At 39.1% G+C, this 19,506-nt stretch overlaps 1 long non-coding RNA gene across 1 annotated transcript in view; it reads right to left on the bottom strand.

Annotated features, from left to right (window-relative positions):
* LOC121941828 overlaps window positions 1-12,104 on the bottom strand; it is a 49,665-nt gene extending 37,561 nt beyond the window's left edge. Inside the window, exons 1-2 of the long non-coding RNA XR_006105780.1 lie at window positions 12,009-12,104; window positions 9,949-10,079 (exon numbers count right to left, since the gene is read on the bottom strand). This is a non-coding gene — a long non-coding RNA (uncharacterized LOC121941828). The remainder of the gene's footprint in view (window positions 1-9,948; window positions 10,080-12,008) is intronic.
* Between the last annotated feature and the right edge of the window lie 7,402 nt (window positions 12,105-19,506).

Genomic DNA, 19,506 nt, shown 5'->3' on the forward strand with positions numbered 1-19,506 from the left:
AACAAGCCATTTTGATGCTTGCTTTTCATTTATGCAATTGTGCTCTCAAAAGCCGAGCCTTTTCAGCGTTACATACAAAACACTCATGCATGCAAGATAAAAAAGCTCTCACTGTTTGAACAAAAGCCTCTTTCGCTGCTCAGAGTACAAAGCAGTTTCTACCTCCACGCTTTTAGCTGATACAGGGAATGTCCTCATAGTTAGGACACAAAAGCCATTGACAGAATCTACAGATTTACGCAAACTCATTTTAAAAAAAATCCATATTCTGTCATTAAACACTTGGCCTCTCCCGCCTTGTCGGTGCTAATCTGATTGCCACTGCACAAATGAATGGTGAGTCAACAATTGAGTAATTTATTTATATATATTTATTTCAGTAACCTAAACCTAACCTACTTTAGCTGCTTAGCAACAATCAAAGCAGTGTAGAAAAACAATACATTTGGATATGAAATAATAAAAAAACATAATTCTTCCAAAAGCCTTGAACAGCCAATCGTTCATAACAATTAGGATGAGTTATTGGTCCAATCAAGCAAATCTATCTGTAGACTTTGTTATAGAGGGTGTTTATTGTGGTCCATCATCGCTATTAGACAGTTTAATTTGATTGTAGGATGTCCCCAAGACATGGATGTCATTTTCAACACATAATGGCTGACCGCTGATCCGAAAAGGACAGCACAAATTTTACAATTATATTGATGGATTTCTTATTTCTATTAATAATTCATCAAATAAGACTGAGTACATTTTACCTGGAAGAAATTTATGGCAAATGTTGTGGGCAGTAATTGCCATTATTGTACTGACCTTGACATGGCACTGGCTTAATGTGATGAATAAAAAAGGAAGTGACCCAGAGTTCACCTCCTGAGCAGCAGCAACAGAAATAGCAACAAACCTCACAACACAGTACGTTTCATTTTAGTCCCCTTTGCTGGTTTGTTCGCACTTGTTTCCAGGCCAAAAAGCATGTAACAACATTACTTTGACAACAATTGTATTGGCATTTCACAAAGCAGTGTACGATAAAGTGATTTAAAAGCGGTACCGTAAGCATGTTTCGCTCTTTCATCTGATTGGTGGAAAAAGGCAAATACAGCAGGTCATTGATCTGCTGAAACCAAAATGCTGATTCAGTAAAAAACACACCAAGGTAGAATAAAAATCTTAGAATTTTTTTTTCACAGGGAAGCTGCAAAAACATGGACTTTGGGCTCATACAGAAGATGAAATATATTTCCCAAATTGCTGTCTCTGATCACACTGGCATATATAATAGATTACAGCAGCCTGGCCTCCAAAATTTCCGTAAAGACATCACCCATACATTCAGTCTTTGGATTCCCTCCCTGCTCTTCTGTTCTGTATTTGCAGGCAGTAACTTATAGATAATACAGCACATTGCATGAGTTTTAAATCTTCCCTAAATCGCCTACTTTGCTCCAAATGGAGACAAAACAGCCTTTCTGGGGGGCTATTATGATGCCAATGATTAGTTATTTTCAATTTCGTGTGCCTTGAACCATGGCAGATATTCGGCTCCTCATTGCACCGCTTCATTTTACTGTCCTTCTTCAGCCCACTCTGATCACCTCATGTTTCACTGTATCTCATGTAAGCTCCTCGTGGCTATTATTCACAGCCTTCTTTGCCTGCAGAAGATTCTGCTACGTTGCACGGTGAGGTCTGAAACCTCGACATCGGAGGCTGAGGCAGACGGCTTCCTCTGCAGGGGAAGAATGGACTGTTGTGCTCACGTGTAGGTGGAGATAATATTTGCGTTTTATTTCTTGCATATAGCAGGCAGCCTTATGTAATGTCGGTGTGTACTCAGCAGTGGTGGAATGTAACCAAGTACATTTACTCTATTGTACTGAACTACAGTAGAAATCTGAAGTACTTTTACTTCACTTTAATGTTTTCATTTCATGTCACATTATACCTCACTATATTTCAGAGGGAAATATTGTACTTTTTAATTCACTACATTTATCTAAATGCTTTACAGAATACAATTTTTGCATTTAAAAAAAAAAACATAAGAAAAGTTTAGAAAATACAGTGTTTTGCTATAAATTAAATGATCTAACAGTTTATATAAGTAGAGCTACAATGATTAGTTGATTAATCGATCAGCTGATTGACAGAAAAAAATAATTACTTATTATTTTTGATAAAGGTTAAAGTCCTTTTCTTTTTCAAATAATTTTGATGATCTTTTGTTTTTTTTTTCCTTTTGTTTGCTTGTTTTAGAGTTGTCTGCATTTGTGTTTCATACTTTAAGTACTTTTTCCTGAATATATTTACCAACCTTCAGTAAAATTTCATTGTAGAATTTAAACTTATAAGAGAATATTTTTACAATGTGGTATTAGTTATTTTACTGAAGTAGAGGATCTACATACTTCTTTCACCACTGGTACTCAGGAGTGAACAATTTACAGCAACTGATGTCCAAGCGCTAACATCCACCCGGCCTGTCAGCTTCACTCATCCCTCAGACATTTGCTGCTTCATTAGTAACATAATGAAAGCAGTTTCTAATACATCGGCATTTACATCCACCTTTGTATGTAGTGTAATGTCACCTACAGCAGTTGTGCATCGCACAAACACGTGGGGCTATAAGGTTCTGAATTATACATGATTTAATTAAATAGATTCAGGAGGTGATTCAGAGAGCACAAAGGAAATGAGATTCCTAACACGAGATGGTCCGCTGCGCTTTGTCACTTCAAGATTAGCATTGTATTGCCACTTTCTTTTGTCACTGCCTGCTATTTGAATGGGACAATAATAGCTACAATTTCGTTGTCATTAAATAATGAGCAGTGAGAAATATGCTGAATTCAAACTTTTAGTGAGAGATAGCTTGGCCCCTGAAAAGCAAGAATGTGGAGAAATCTCTTGCTTGCTGTAATCACTTGATGATACTGATTCGCAGCGATTGTCTTCCCTAAAAGAACACTTGACATCAATGAACGGATTTACACAACAAACAGAATTAACTACTGTTGATGATTAATGATGAATAATAGTTGTGTGATCTACACTCTTGACTTCAAATGTGGTAATTGATATTCTCTGTACCGTGCTACACTTGTTTCCCACCTTTTCCAAAAATAATTTCCCCACTGATTGGCTGCTTGGGTGAGCTCAGCTGATGAGTTGGAATCATGATCTGACCTTTGCCTTGCCTGAGTAGATGAATCAGAGGCTGGGGGAGTCTCAGTGACCCTCATTTCCCCACAGCGGCATCTCAAACGGCGCAGCTGATGCCCAGGTATCTGCAGGATAATGTGATTCCAGTTCATCGCCGACACTATTGCCATGCAGACAATGGCGCGGGAAAATGAGGCCGTTCTCAAAATTGCCATGTAGGATGCCAGAGCTGTCCTCCTCTAGTCAGCAACATTTGTCAAATTCAGATTGAATCAGCGGTGTTGTGCTCACACAGGCGATTAGGGAAAATAGGCTTCAGTTCAGCATCTCAAGGCGGAGGCAGTCTATACAGCCACTGTCTCGTCTTTTTACTCATAAGCCTTAAAGGTTATGTGACTCTTCAAATTAATGGCAAATATGTTACAAAGTATGGCAACTATCAGAGAGCTACTGCCTTCATAAGAGTGAAACAGTTTCATTTAGTATGCTCTAGATATTTCTAGCCACTTGATATATTGTAAAACAAACAGAGCAGCAAGAGAACCTCTACAAGAACTTAATCCCTGGAACTGAAACTCCTGCTGCTATTGTTCCAGCTGCTTTCGCTGCCGCCGTAGTATATGCTTTCTCCCTCCATACAAAATAATGAGAAGTCCCTGCATAATGTACATTTGGAGCTCTTTCTACATTCTGAGTGCCAAGAGATTCATTTTTCCACACCGTGGTGGATCCAGCCACTGCCACAGTCTAAATTTGGATTCCTCCTCCGTTTTGTGGAACTATGCTAATATGGCCCCCAGTCATCCGATGGTTACCCTGGCCCATTAGTGGCAATTACACTGTTTGTGTGACTAGTGACAAAAACTTGGAACCTGACTGTGAAAACGGTTATTTTCCCATTAACCGTTCCAGCGCTTTATCAACCCAGAGCTGGCTGTGCTCCGAAACCGCACCATAAAACATCTGCAGAAGAAACAATGCAATTATAGAAGCCATCTGGAACAATAACGTTGGAGAATAGATATGATTAACACTAACACAAACAGATGGCAAAGTGTTAGATTGCTGTTCGACAAGCACATAATAGGAGGAAACCTTAAGTCCAATTATCAATGGCAACAGTCTGCGGCGTTTAGGAGGAAGCCGAGCCTTTGCAGCAAAACGAGGCTGCTGGGGTTTTTGCTGCGACACGGACTCTTGTTTCTCGTGAGCATCACTGGTGCACTTAATGGCGCACTAAAAGGAGGATGGTGGCGTCCAGGTACACATAATGAGTTCATCAAGTGGTTTGGGTTAGGGTGGGCTATTTAAATGAGCTGTCGGTGTGGTGGGCCCTCGTGAGACTGACAGCATGTGCTCGATAATAACGTCTGGAGTTGGATGCTGGATCCTTTGTTACTTTCCACCTAATGACCATACAATCAGTTATCAATTATAAAGTTTGCCTTCATCTGAATTCACTCCATTAGCAAAAGCGACATCAGCCATTAAGTAATCCTAATGATCTTTGTGACAATAGAGATTTCTCCAAGGATGATGTTTACTTTTCTCTGCCTTATGCCTTTCTGTTTTTTGGGAAGGAACATCACTTTATGAGCAATTTCAATAACAAAATACAGTGTTTCTTTTCAGCTCTGCCTTGACTGCTGATGATTGTCAGCATTGTCACACATTCTCCTCTGTCTAAAGGAACATATCATCTCCCTTGAAAACCTAATCAGGGAATGACATGTAATTGCACTCTGCAAAACTATCCTTGTCAACTAGTCTGGGTTTAGCAGCCGTTCACTGTGCACCACTTTGATAAGCCATGTACAAAACAAGAAACACTCCAACACCGCCGCCGCCACCACCTTCCCTTAAGCATCATCCAGAGGTCTTCAGATCTGCCAACAATGAGGCCTCTGCAGGAATGTATCCAGGAAAATATACCCCTATTTGTGTGGGATTATACAAAATGCATTTGGCATCAGCTCCTATTGAAAACAAGGCTTACCAATGCCCTCATATTCTGTAGGTCGCAATGTATACTAGAGCAAATACATCAAATTGAATCTATTTATTGCCAAAAAGTCACAATCCTCTACAGGATAAAAGGAAACTAATCTCTGGTGGGTTTGAGATGAAGTGGAGTCGCTGCAGTTTAATTGAATAAAAACACTGGAGTGCCAACTTTTCATCATTTTTAACCATCACTGTTACTGCACTGGCTACACCAAACTGCTTTTAGTTTGTTTTGTTTTTTTTAGCATTTTACCACAAAGCTTACATTAACAAACTTGAACTTCCAGGTTCCAGAAGTGAGAAAACCTTATTTAAATTGACTTTAAAATTTGTAATGCTGCAAAAGATCTAATGCTGTTTATTAAGTATTTCAGTTTTTAGACGTCATAGACTAAAGATTGGAAAAAAAAAACATCTTACAAAGAGTGTTGAATATTATAGATAAGAACAAAATCATATTACACTAATGTAGCTACCCAAACTGCCATGATGGCAAATTTTCATATGAGATGTAGTCTTTCGACCACACAAAGTAAATGCTTTACTTTGTTAAAAAGGTATTTTAGTGCTGGAAAAATGGTCTTTTCATAAAATTTGAGAGGTGTGCACACAATAAGCATGTCTGAGAGTAAAAGTTCATTCTTGACTTGTAAATTGTAGTTTAACAAAATAATCAGGACTTAAAGCTGCTATAATAAATATTCAAACATTAACGATGGATAAATATGCTGCTCAAATGACGAACCTGCAATCACCACCCTACCCTGCAGCTCCTCTCAGCTCTACAGAGCCACCTCACTTTATTGTTTTGGTTTAAATGCTGCCAGTTTTACTATTTTTGGTTCAGCTTCGCCACTCTCATTAGCCTCATTTTTAGATGAACAGGTATTTTAACAAAAAAAGCTCTCAGACCTGCCCAGCACCAAATGGCACACAGTCAAGGTTTGCAATTAGCTGGTGAATACAGAACAGCATTAAACATCTGAAGAGACAGATCTTTCCCTCAGCAGTTGGTGGTATCCAAAAACAGAGCCAAAAGTAGAGTGTATATTGGGCTTAAATTTATCAGGCGGCCAGTAACACATTTCCAAATGACTGTTAATGTCGCTTGGTATTCAGTTTGGCAACAACTGACGCCTGGTTAATTTCTTTAAGCAAGATAATCCTGATCTGCCTGCCTAAACGCAGGCTATCATGAAGGTGATTTCCTTGTCCATCTCCAAAATAAGGTGCACAGACCTCTGGGTCCATGATTTTTTTTTTTTTTTTTGGTGAATGTGAAAATATGCCTTTGTATTGGTCTTTGCATGCTTCTCTCATCGAACCATGTAGAATGAAACAAATTAATGTGCCAGACATTAACCTCCTGCCCACACTGCTGTCATCTGTACGTATAATTCGGTGGAGACAAGGATTAGAGCTGCTGGTGGGTACGATATCGCTGATGCACACATTCTGTAAATGAGCTTGACATTTAAACCAGACATGCACCTTATTGAAGCTGACAGCTGTGGTAAATAATCAAATTAATTTATTTTGCTGAGATGGATCATGCCTCTGCCAGGTTTGATGCCTTTATATTTTATGAAAGTGGCGTCAAAAATGGATTCTGCATTGACACTCCAATTTGTTATATGCAGAAAAAAAATCTCTGAATTTCTAACTTTTAGGTTTTCATTGTCAAGGTATGATTGAATATAAGTGCTTAATCAGGAGAAAAGCAAGCCAGTAACAACAAAAATGATAAATGATAAATAAAAATAATAAAATACAAGAAAATTATATAATCCCCTCACATAGCTGTGGATGGAGATGTTTGTAACAATTGCTCAATTTATCACCAGATTCTAACAATATGAAAAAAAAGCTTATGGTTTATTTAGAATCTTCCTCTGCTTGAGAAAACACATTGATTCAGAGCTGCTTTAATTATTTATTCAAGGAAATAAGGAGTTTTGTGCTGCTCTTTGGGGGTTCAGTCATAGAAAATGTTTTGTTCTGTTCCTTATTTATAAAAGGAATGACATATGGTAAAATATAATGCTTTTCCAGGAATATTGTGCCAGAGCAACTTAGCACAAACTTGTTCATACACAAGAAAATGTGCAGATTGTTTGAGAGGAACGAGGGATCAAAAGCTAACTCTACCCTTGACATCCATTATCAATCACTGTACACACCGCAATGTCTGACAGTAAGAGTATCCCTATTGCACACATCAAAAATGAAGTCATTTTCATCACAGATATAAGATGTAACAGGCATCAAGGAGTGAGCAGTGAGCCTCTGCCAACATTTTACCTGCCCGAAGGTACTGCTTAATCTGACAAATACACCAGCCGCCACTGATAAAGTAGACTAGAATTTGCCAGCTTTGTATAATCTGATCTTCTTGAAATATCTTCAAATATTGTAGAATATTAGGTCCTAACTTTGTGTGGAGGGCATCTTATTTAACTCCAGAAGGGGCATTGCTACATCTGTTCATCCTCAAATAGGATGCCGCAGGGAAGAGGTTTTTCTGTAGGCCGACGCAGAATTTAGCGTCGCCGTGGTTCTCGCGTCAAAAAGCCTGATTTTTCCAATAGATTTTGAATTATTGCAGAAAATTTGTTCTGTGGCAAACAAACATTTATGATACTTACACATTTTGTATAGCAAGATAATCTTCACAAAAGGAACACCACTTTTAGCATTTTTGAAGCCTAAATGTAATTGCCACAATTAAAAAGATAAAGTTTGGCTATAAACCAACTACACTACGATCACATAACTTAACGTCACCACCACAGCAAGGCTGTACAGCTGTGTTCAGCACGGCTTAGCGTGATGACATATTTTAGTCTCATTTCGCCACATATTAGAAACCCCCTTTTCTAAGACACAGAAAAGCCTCAAAGGTTACAAGTGGCGTATTTACTGTAATATTTTATGCCGTAGAACAAAACCTGAAAGTCTCTTAAGGTAGTGTTAACCACAGCCCTTATTTTAATCATCTAACTCAGACCCCATTAAAAAAAATGACTTTGAGGGGAGTGAACAGGAAACACTGGAATGCCAACTCATTTTCAGGTTCAGGACTCATTCCTCTATGACCAACTAACAGACACGGAAAAACATATGAGAATATAGTACTCCAGTAAAAGCACAAGGGAAGGTAAGACAGGTAAATGTAATCTGAGTAAACATTACTGCATTATATTTTAAAATGGGGGGGGGGTAGATGACATATGATAACAAATTAATTGCAATACATGTCAACTTATACACAATGTCATTAACAAGAGCCCGCATGTCTAAACAAACATTACTTTGAATATCTTTCAGCACTCTGCAGCCTTTGCACGAAACTTAATATCAAAAACACAACAGCCTTCCTCAGTGTAACCTGACAAGACTTAACCTAACAAAATTCAGACAATTAAACAAAATGGCCAATAATAAATAAAAAGAGCTATGGGCACGGCAGTGGACGCAAAAAGATGTATTAAGCTATGTACATTAAACAGCTTAATGCTGCTAGAATCATCACAATGAGACAGCCACATCCACAAACATTAAAACTGCTGCCAGGAGAACAATATGAAGCAGTGAAGGTTGGTGAAGTCACACCGACGACTTCAATCTACTTTCAGCCCTGGGTGTAATTTGCTTAAGACAGTTGCATCATGGTGGGCCCTGTTGGCCTCTGAGGGGAAATGTTTTTACTGAATCCAGAAGTCACTGACTGAGACCTCACAGACTGCTGGAGGACGGTTTTACGCTGTGAGCTCCACTCAAGTGCTCAGCATGAATATGTAGGTTTGCAGAGCACTGCATAAGATGGTATCTGTCCCCTCTTACTTATCATCTTGGTGCAGTCAACTGTAAGACATCTTGGTGGTACTGAAATTTGTACCTCTGGGTTCAGCACTTGTGTGTTTACTGACATCTGTGGACCAGTGTGTTTTGATTAGTGTGGTCTAAAGTAAAGTCTACCACATGGAGGAAAACTCTGCCTCTCACTCCTGAGCTATGAATTTACACTAAACATCCAGATGAGATGGAGTTGCTGATAAACAAATGAATCCCTTTGTAGTTATCTATCTCTACCTGTTTTGTTTGAACAAAAGGCCTGAATTCTAACACATCATCACTCCGCCATCGCCTGTTGCTCAGTTCGCTTTAGCATTTCATAAATTACCAACCTAAAGTTAGAGTGGAAACACTTGTTGATGGCAACTCTATGCAAAGTCATTAGAATTCACCAGTATGCAGTTAGGTCTACTATTTTCTCTATGCGTCCCTCCAACAGCAAAAAACGACATAAAACTGTGTAAAAACTGAGTACACACTAGAAATGATTGAAATAAATACTAATGGCCTATATGCTTCAAAATCCTAAATAAACTACTTTAATACTTTGCAAAATATGATAATCTGATATGCACACCACAACTTACAGTCTGTGTAGCAGGTGAGAAGAAAAAACAAAACAAAAAACTCTGCGATGCCTGCATGCCTGCATGGCATGTCCTGACTGAGCCCCGTGTATTTCAACCGTAATGTCTAACTTAAGTTACGACTCAGTGCCAAACAACACTCCTGGAGTTAACTTGAGTTCTAACTTTAAAGGGTTAAGCTATCCCTTCTCTTTAGCGTACTTACAGAAGTTTTGATTTGCAGCAACACAACCTGTTTGCATAACCAATTTAGCACAAAACAAAAGGGAAATAAAATACAATCATAAACCGTTCTTTTGCTGCAGAAAAAAACCCAAAAGATTAGTCCTACCTTATTCAGCTGCATGAATCAGTGTCCTTATTCTTGGAGTCTAAGTTGGTCTGGCAGAAGGAGAGGCCTGTCCAAGACAATTTCTCCAAAGTGGTGCAAACACCTAATGATCCTCACAACCGAAACGTGGCCTGTGGCATAAAAATACAGATACTTTAGTCTTACATATTGTGTGACAAAATTAAGTATTTGAGGAGAACTACTACATAAATACAGGACTACGTTCAGCCCCAAAAAAACGTTGCAAAACATTGATTTTAATAACAAAGGTGATGCGTTGTGTTACACTCTGTTGTGTTACACTCTGTTGTGTTACACAGGCGCACTGCCTTTTAAAAAGGCAGCGTTTACTTTAGTTCAATTCAAAGGTTTTTTTTTCCATGGGAAACAAGTGTTCACCCTGCTAAAGCAAGTGTGATATGTAAACCAAAGAAGTAGGTACAGTAAGTAAAGATCTCACATGTGTTTACAAGTTGCTACTGATTGGTGACACCTCTGAAACACCCACCAAATGAGAAAAAAATTGCCTTAAAACCCGTTGCACACTGTTTTACTGTGCGTTTCATACCATTACTACCATACCATATATTAAGGCAAAAAAAGATTTAGTATGTCCCAATACATTACATAGTACGTCAAATGCAGTATGCCAAAAATACCAGGATGTTCTACTATATCCAGCAGTTTTTGCAGCTCACTTTTTCTGCTAATCTGACCCACGGTCCTCTTGGCAGCGGAGGACATGTCACATCCACTGAGCAGCAGAGACAGATGACAGCAGATTGACTGCTGATTGACAGCCGACTGATAGCTGTCACAAGCAGCAATGATGGATGACAAGGCACTGAAGTGGCTGATAACCAGTCCAATGGTAATAATGATAGGAATATAAATTGTTTAACCCTTTGAAACCTAAACCTAGACCTAGTTAATTGGCTGATTTCTTTCAAAAACATGGGGACAAGGAAATTAGCAACTAAAGAAGAAATAACCCCAAAATTAGTAAAAAGTACTAGAAAATTATCTGAAAAATAGCAAAATCAAAAAGAAAGTAAAGTAAAAAAGTAACAAGCAAATTACATGAAAAACATGCTTATATATCAGTCTAATTCTGAAACATATCTTTGAAATATATGAAATATATAATGTTGATAATTATACTTTTCTGAACATTTTTTCCCTATTTTTTTTGTTGTTGTCATTTTCTAAAACCTACGCATTTCTTGCCGTTTGCAGGGCGTTTTTTTGTCACGTTGCTCTTTGCCTTTTCTGACATGTTTTTGAATGAAATCAAACCAACTTTGTCAAAGTTCAAAGCTTTAAATGTTTGTGAAAGGCATCTGCATGTAGCACAAGAAAAGTAATGTTGCTCCAGGTTTCAAAGGATTATGTGAACAAAATGATCATAAAGATAACCAAAAGCAAAAAAAAAAGAAAATTACAGACAAAAGTTACAAAGAAATGCAAATACTGGTTTATGTTATTGTAAACATAAAATGTTTGCTTCTACAATGTATAAGGTTTTAACTTAAAAGTTAAACTATATAAATTGCAAAGTGCCAAAAACAAAGCTCTTGGCGTTTTGTTTTATCTCCATGGTAACGGATATATAAAAAGGTCAAAGTTAAGGGTGCAGTGTTGTGAAGAAGTAGTATGTCCTGATTACTGGACGCAACAGAGCATAGGCCTGCTTTGTAAGGGTAGCAAGAGGACCTACTAAAAATAATATGATAAAAATATGCCATTCAAAACGCACCCATAGTTTCAAAGAAACATGTGGTTCAGTCCCTAAACGGTTTTGCTACGGTTTAAAGTGCCCCAGGTCAAAGGTAAATCTGAACCCAAAAATGGCGACGCCCTTTTACCTAGCTTAACTAGCAAGGCTAAATTTGACCGGTTACATATAGACTCACAACTTACTCAACTTAAAGAAAAACGACAAAATACACAGACTTAACCACACTATCTCAATTTAGCTAAAGGCAATTTCGGCTGCACATTCAGCTTGCAACACAAGGAAATAGCATGCTGATGTTCACAGGAAAAAGTTTTGAACTCACCAAATCCTCTTCAAAACTCAAAACCAGCATCCAGCAAGTTAGACCGAAGGTGAACACTACGTCCTCCAAAAGGCGAACAAATAAAAATGCATATTCCTCAAATTTGCGTCTTTACGCTTACTGTCCTTTCTTTGCTTGTTTGCGACTTTTCGCGTCTCTCCTGCAGGTCTCTCGTGCCATCTGCTGTCGTCTCTTTGTTTTCCCTCCCTCACCAGCACGCGGCGCTACAGCTGCACTGATTGGTTGTTATCGCAGCACTGCTTAAAGGAACAGTACACCAAATAATAATAGCAAACTCAACAGTGTAAACAGTGTGACACTATATTTATGATGTGTTTAACCTTTTATTTGTATTTCCAGTGTGCAGGATTTAAGAGAATATACTGGCAATGATATAATATAATATAATATAATATCATATAATATGTATGCTGGTTTCTTGCAGAACTACTGCATCTTGCACGCTCGTGGTGTTCACACTGGCAGCGTTGTTGCTGCAGCACTGCTACAGTGCTGCCTGCTGCTGTAACTACTGTATTTCCTCAATTTAAAGCTGATACTCTGGGTTGTCAGCAACATGGTCATGCAAATATTTCACACAAAAAAGCCTAATGTTAACAATTGAAAGGATTCCATCTACAGAAACATTGTCAGGGGGCTTTTATTTTAAAAATGGAAGCAGAAAAGGTTGAGTAAAATAGACACAGAAATTGCACATGCTTAACAAGAGTAGGCTATGAGTAAATGTGTACATGTAAGCCTACCTATAGAGTAATATATAAGAGATACTGAAACTGAAAAGCATGTCAGACGGTGACTGAATTACATTTTATTTTTATTTTTTATATTTACTAATATATTCATTCAGTGCAACAAGAGATTAACTTATTACTGTCACTTAACCATGGGTGTATTTTCTTGCATCAAATGCATTACTGCAATGCATTGTGGGCGAATTCCACCTCTCGAGTGACCATCGTTGTTCACCAGCTCCCACAGTCCTCCAGGGGCCCATCTCACCAAGTTCACTTCAGGTTTTCAGTTCAGTTCACAATTGGAAAGACACTTATGATGGCGGCTGGGATTTCCCCGTGGGCAAGTGCTGAGGCGAAGTCAACAAGGGCATGTTGAGTAACTATTGAAATGCAGTCCAGGTCTCTTTATACATCCCGGCCCAGATAGGACAGCATCTGGATCAAGACCTGAGGGAGAAGGGATGCCAGGTTAATAGAAGGGACACATTTTGGTCATCCCCCTTCAAATCGCCTACTGGAGTCATCCTCTGGCAAACAGAAGAGTCTGTACATGATTTCATGGAAAACCACTCAGATACTGCTGACAGATAAAACCATGGCCAGAATAACCCACTAGGGGGCCAAAAGTCAGGATGTGTGGCCCCTATTTAGTTCCATTCAACCGTCATTCTCAAGTTAGCTTGTAATCATTCGTGAGAATTTGATTAAAGGCAAATTTAATGAGGAATGTGAATCATATAAGAAATGTACCAATTGAAATATTACAATTTCATAGCTAGTGTGAGACACAATGCCCCTACATGGGATGGGGCCACCTTTAGGCCCCTCATGGTTTGATTGGTCTGACATCCCTCAGCCCACACAATTACCTAAAGTGAGATTCCACATCACACTGCACTGAAATCATCTGCTCTGTTTAGCATTAGATTTAAGACTTTTCAGTTTCTGTGTGTGTGCAGCTTTACAGAACGTTGGGTTGCGTAATGGAGACAGATAACTTTGTTTTACAAATACAACTGAATGTCGAACATTGCAAGAACCGTGTGCTGTGTTGCATCCTTACTCTCTTGTGTTTAAGTGGTATTTCGTATTATGTAGACAAATATTGAAAGAGTTTTAATTGCTGTGTGAAAAGAATCTCAATTCATGCCATTTGTTTTGGTGAGCAGAGTTCATAATTAAGTACTTGTGTCAATATTTTGTTGAATAAATGTTTCTCATTTCTTCTTATCTTTATTGACATAGGGAAGATCCTCTGAGAGTCGGTCTGTTTAGATGAGCTTTGTTCACTTTCAGTAGAGGACATATAAGGTCTAACCTCCTGAACAATACAGGCCTGGTGGATTTAAGGCTTGACAATATAGCAAAAATATTTTACATATTGACCAGTATTGATGTTTTTAACAATATTTAATTTGGTAATACTGCCAGTTTGAAGATTATCCTGAGAATAACTGAAGCCAAAAGAAACCACAGGTGTAAGTGTGGTTTATGCTCACCTAATGTCCCTGGTGTGATGGTTCACATGCCAGAAAATAACATAATTGCTCTTTCATGTTGAGCACAAAGGTTCAAAAGTTGTTGCAGTGCATGGTTGTGTAGCTCTGATTTTGTTCTAACTAGGTGCCCACAGCGCACACTGGGCTTTTAAGTTCAACAAGGAAGACTGGCTGAGAAGGTTCACCTGTACAGACATCTCCATGACTCTTCAGTGAGAGACCAGGGAAAGTCAAATGGCCATAAATTGTTGGAAAGAAATAGCTCACCACCACACTGAGAGGCTTTTCACTGCAGGGTGTGAAAGTACATGAAAAGTTGAATTTGTCCACCAAAATATCCAACCTGTTCTCATTTTGAAGTCATCAATACTGCCACTTTGTCAGCATAAGATGCAGGTGCCAAAAGTCACTTTTCACTGTATTGGCCAGACTGCACCTGGCATGGCAGTATGATACACAGATGGGCAGCACAGGTTGAGAACGTGGCTGGACAAAACCTGTTTCAGCTCTTTAGTATAGAGCTGGACAGTGTCAGGTTGAAACACTGCTGGTAACAACATTATATAAAGAAGTGGGAGGTCACTATCAGGGGGGCCGGAGGGGCAGTGGATGTCTACAACAAACCCTGGACTTTCACAGGGGAACCTGATGTTTGCTGCCAGAATTAATGTAGAGCAAAAAGATTATGGGTTTTTTTTTTTTTTTTTTTGGTGTTTTTTAAACCTATACCTGCTTTTGTTGCCTAAACATAACCACGTGCTTTTGCTGATATCCCAGTGCTGGTAGCGGCATCTCTGAACGTCCACAGTGAATGTAAGAGTATACCTCCAGCATAATTTGTGGACGCAATAGTCCACTGAAAAAGTAGCAGTATGTGACGGCTTGGTATGAGAACGTGTTGAAATCTACTTCATGGATTGGCATAGCAGTTGGTACAGATATTCAGGATGAATCTTTCCAACGTAATGATGAATTGCAGTGACTTGTTTAATCCCCTGATTTTTCTTACAGACATCATCAGGTTTAAACTGTGGTAGTGCCATGGGAGGCGAATGGTTACAGTATATGCCATACAGCTGCAACATCCCCGGATCAATTCTAGCCAAAGTACTTTGTTGCAGGTCACACCCCTCCATCTGTCGTCTACTCTCTCTGTCTCCGTCTCACTCTCTCTCTCTCATTAGACAGATTAAAATACCCCACCCGGCAAAAAAGCATGTTAAAATTGTCTTTGTGAGCATTACAGCATGCTGATGTGAGCATTTGGCTCAAAGCACTTCTGTGCTTACATACAGCCTCACGAAGCCACTAGAATGGCTGTAGTCTTGTTAGTTGTTAAAATGCGAGTGAATGACCACAGGCTCTGTCATGTGTTGTATTACTGTCGACACAGGAACTCAAACACAGATTCTACGTGTCAACAATTTAACCAAAAAAAGAAGAAAAAAAAAAGACCTTAACTGGATCGCTGCCAGTTGCCAGCTAGGCGACTCCATGCCTGCAGAGGCATCCAGTGCGAACACTTCCTGGTGATAGTGACTGGAGATGGTAATTATTGATGTGGAACACAACATTCTGTCATTCCCTAGACTTCTAGTTTCATGCTGTGTAGCCATGCTCATGTGAAGTGACAGACTGGCGCGAATAAAGGACCCACACAGGCCCGTGAATTACTGTAAGGAGGCTGAGTGTGATTTATTTTCCTCTCAAGGCAGATTACTATGCAGCAAATTTGAATTATGATGTCCAAATTGCACTGGAATATTGAGCAGTTTATGAATTCCATAGATGAGGCTGAATGAGCTGCGAATACACTGAGGTTACTCTGAGAAGTATGAGAAGGATGAATGTTTAACAACCAGTAAATTCCCTGTGACTTTACTGATAACATGCCACAATAAATCAAAAAGAAAACGTCTTGCACAGTTGGGATTATCAAAAATGTTCATGGTATCTTCAGCCTGTGGCAAAGAGGAACATTTTACTTCACTTTGTTCTGCTCTCTCTATAAATTACTTTTTTTTATTTCTCTACATCCCAGTTTCTATCATTTCAGTTTTTTATTTTTTTTCTCAGTCCTCGTTTGTCTTCGCTGCCATTTTCATTCCATCTCCGCCTTTTCTTCATTTGAATGTCAGGAACACTATTAAAGGGCATCTTTCAATCGGCACACATCGTGCGTATACTTGACCGGGCTTGTTGTTGACAACCACCCCTGGGTTCTCAGTTGCCTGTTCTTCTTCTAAGGAGGACAGACATGACCTGGTTACGTTACTGAACAACGAAGTGAGGGCCCTCCACGCTTACCTCCATGGCTATTTTCGGGAGAGGTTGGTGGGGAAAGCCGAGTTGGCAGATATTTCCAGACTTCATAAATGAGCTATGCAGAGGGCCCCAGGGGACAAAAGGGCATAAGATACTCTCTGTGAATTTGAAAAGGAGGGGAGCAGAGGAAAGGAGAGGAGCTGTGATCAAGAAAGTTAGTGGTCACATTGACTTCACCCGCAGCTCCCAGAGTATGCTCTGCACTGCCTGCTTGTTTCATAATAAGCAAAGCAGGATGGCCCCTGACTTTTTGTGGACAGCTTGCTAAGGTTAGCCTTTCTAGGTTGACATATGACTTCCCAAGGGAGCAAGTGGTGGAAAAGTAATTTGGGGGTGACAGTATCTGGGGAGCAACAATTTAGTTTGTTTTACTGAGCTTTGGTGTTACTTTAAAGTCCATGGAAGAGGGGGCCAGCCAGGGTACGGTTTTGGCCATAAGACACATTACACTGGTATGGTTTCTTTTTCAGAAACGGGTTATGTAACGCATTAATACCTCAACATTTTGGGAGGCTAGCTTGTTTGCTGTCTTACCAGAAGTAGGATGAGAGGTTTATCAATTTAATGCCACATTGGACACACTATTACAAGATGGGTGGTTGCATAGGCAGGAGGTGCGGAGAGGCCTCTAGCTTCAGGAATACATGAATCTGGGAAAGTACAGAAGCAAAGAAGTCACCACAATTTTAAAATTTTACCTTTACTTTCTTTGTAATGTTACTTTTGGAAACAATGTCTAGGACTTTGAGAAGAACCTGTGTAGTTCTTGACTGCTCCAACAGTAGTGACAGACTTCAACTTTGGAAAAAAACTGAATGGGAAATACACACACCTTTTCTTCATGTAGAGTGCTGCTGAGATCGTACAGTCCACACAGATTCCCTGGACATGCAGAGGACCAAGATCAAGAAGTGGATCCAGAATTTTAAAAGAAAGGACTTACCTATAAAACAACACGTTTAAATTTTTACTAATGTAACTGGTCTGTAATGATTTAAATGCAACTCTTTGTTCACTGTGCTAGCTTATGTTAGCTAGAACAATAACTTCAGTAATGTTATGTTACAGCACTTATCACTTGATTTTAAGTTATATGTAAACCTGAATAACATTAAGATCGCCATCCATATAAAGTAGCTTCAACAGTAACTGTGGGCCACTGCTTAATGTTGTCAATCCAACTACCCATGTGGCTATCACCATGATGATTTAATTTTACTGTTTAACACTGTACACACGGCTGTCACTGTCAGCAGGCAGCAGTCAATTGCACTGCAGTAATGGCGGCGCAGCAAGATGTTGGAACACACAAATCGGTCGCCGTATTTGTCTCTACACCCTCTGATCACTCTAAAACTGTCTTATTCATTCATTATGTGTCCTCTTCTTTGGCCTCTACTGAGCCACTGCTAAGGTGACATTTAGGAATCACCTGGGTTTTGTTCAGAGTTGGAGGGTGCAAAACCATGAGGCTTTAACACGAAACAAATCCCAGCTTTATGCAGTAGACACATTCATGTGAACTGAAAATGTGTCATTTACTGTGTTGTTCCACCACCAGTCACCCTTTGGGGACAAATACAAATTTGATTGATTGACTGATGAATACTAAACACTGGACTGGTAATTTGGAGGTTTAATTACATGAAATCTGAAGGGACGCCCTATAGTTGCTCACCGGGTAGTGCGTGTAGCATGAGTCCTTACCCCGGCGGTGCGGGTCGAGTCCAACTAAGGCCCTTTGTCGCACGTCATCTTCTCTCTCTCCCCTGTCTCCTGTTTTTATTAATATAAAGTAGAAAATGCCAACAAAAAGAGAAAACAAAAACAAAAGAGTTTGAAATATGAATGATTTACATGTTTAGATTACAAAACTTCTCATTCAACAGCATTTTAATTACTGGTTGCAGCATGGCCAGATTAACCTGAGTCGGACATCCTGGTGCAGAAATTTGGGGATGGACCTCTGTTGCCTTGAAATTCTTATCAATTACAGTGCTCACAGCCCACTATATCAATGCAAAATTAAACCAGTACTTCTATAGTTGAATACTTACTTTTTCCAGGTTTTCTGTTTATCAGATACTGTGGCTGGTGGTAGTTTGATGACAGACAATTTTATTTAGGAATATGTATCATGTAAGTACAATGTAAACTACGTCTTAAAACTAGATTATGAACAGTGTTGGGCATGTTACTGAAAAAATATTGAAAACCTGATTTATTGCTCATTGCATGTTACTCTTTTTAAAAGTAATATTATTACTGCATTAAGTACTCCCTGCCAACAGTATATTTTTGTTATATTACTTTTCCGTTACAATAGAGGGGTGACAATCAAAGCAAGGTTGAGTTGAGTTGTTTTATGGGTAAATGTAATACTATTACTTAAATTTTATCAGCCCTGTATAGTCTGGCAGCCTGCAGGGAGTCCCCCAATGTCAGCTGGGACAGGCTCCAGTCCCTGGTTACCCTGAAACCTAAGCCTCAGGATAAACCTGAATAGAACGGGTGGTTACGAAAAATGAATAATGTGCATTAAAATGCATCTTTTCATTCAACTTTTTATAGATGTCTGGGGCATTTTTTTGGCCTGCAAATACAACAGCTAGTTGTCTTATGTTGCAAAAATATGAAAAAAATCACATCAAGTGCCACCTGTCTGACCTCTTTTGTACCTGACAAATGCTGCTTTTTGTTGTTCAACCAAATCTGACCCACCTTTGTTTACGTGGTTTTGTCTGTTCCTGTACCTGCAAAGCTCTTTGTAGCCAGCTTTATTGTAGTTACTGTGTTTTTCTGTGTCATTAGCAGGGCACATTGTGTTAGAATTCATCTTTGGTCCCTGGAATAGTTATTTTTATGTTCTTGAATAAAAGGAGAACACATTCACAAAGATGTATCACATTGTCATTTCCT

This window comes from Plectropomus leopardus, chromosome 4 (genome assembly GCF_008729295.1).
Source record: "Plectropomus leopardus isolate mb chromosome 4, YSFRI_Pleo_2.0, whole genome shotgun sequence".
NCBI classification, from domain to species: Eukaryota; Metazoa; Chordata; class Actinopteri; order Perciformes; family Serranidae; genus Plectropomus; species Plectropomus leopardus.